This window comes from Mandrillus leucophaeus, unplaced genomic scaffold (genome assembly GCF_000951045.1).
Source record: "Mandrillus leucophaeus isolate KB7577 unplaced genomic scaffold, Mleu.le_1.0 Scaffold62, whole genome shotgun sequence".
Lineage (NCBI taxonomy): Eukaryota > Metazoa > Chordata > Mammalia > Primates > Cercopithecidae > Mandrillus > Mandrillus leucophaeus.
The window spans coordinates 5,678,554-5,679,190 of NW_012106697.1; the positions used below are offsets into that span (position 1 = coordinate 5,678,554).

General features: G+C 63.3%; 1 protein-coding gene across 1 annotated transcript in view; it reads left to right on the forward strand.

The window, feature by feature from the left end:
• Positions 1-637, forward strand: part of SLC25A4 (solute carrier family 25 (mitochondrial carrier; adenine nucleotide translocator), member 4) — a 39,825-nt gene that overhangs the window by 21,164 nt on the left and 18,024 nt on the right. The window lies entirely within an intron of this gene.

Genomic DNA, 637 nt, shown 5'->3' on the forward strand with positions numbered 1-637 from the left:
CGGGAGGGCGGAAGGGGGCGCGGACGCTCCGGAACCCACGGTCCAGGCTGACCCAGGGCTTGGAAGACCCTCGGGAAAGTGCGGGCGTTCTGTGTCCGGGATGTGTGCTGCGCGTCGGACTGGGGGTTAGGCTGAGAAGGGGGCACTGAGATTTATGTATTTATTTACTTATTGAGACAGAGTCTCTCTCGTCGCCCAGGCTGGAGTGCGGTGGCGCGATCTCCGCTCACTGCAACCTCCGCCTCCCGGTTCACGCCATTCTCCCGCCTCAGCCTCCCGAGTAGCTGGGACTACGGGCGCCGCCACCACGCCCCGCTAATTTTTTTGTATTTTTTGTAAAGATGGGGTCTCGCCATGTTGGTCAGGCTAGTCTCGAACTCCTGGGCTCAAGAGATCCTCCCTCTTCGGCCACCCAAAGTGCCAGGATTCCAGGCGTGAGCCCCGCGCCCTCCCTCCCCTGGCGGTGATTTGGCCTGGAAAGCTCCGCCGCTCTGGCCAGCACCGGTTTCCTTCCCGCCTCCCCGCGCTCCCACGCCCGCCTAGTTCAGAGCGCTGGCGGCGTTACCCGCAGCCTTGGAGTCCCTTTACTGTTCCCAGAGGAGCTGCGAGGTGGAACTGGCTGCGCGGTGGAGGCTTT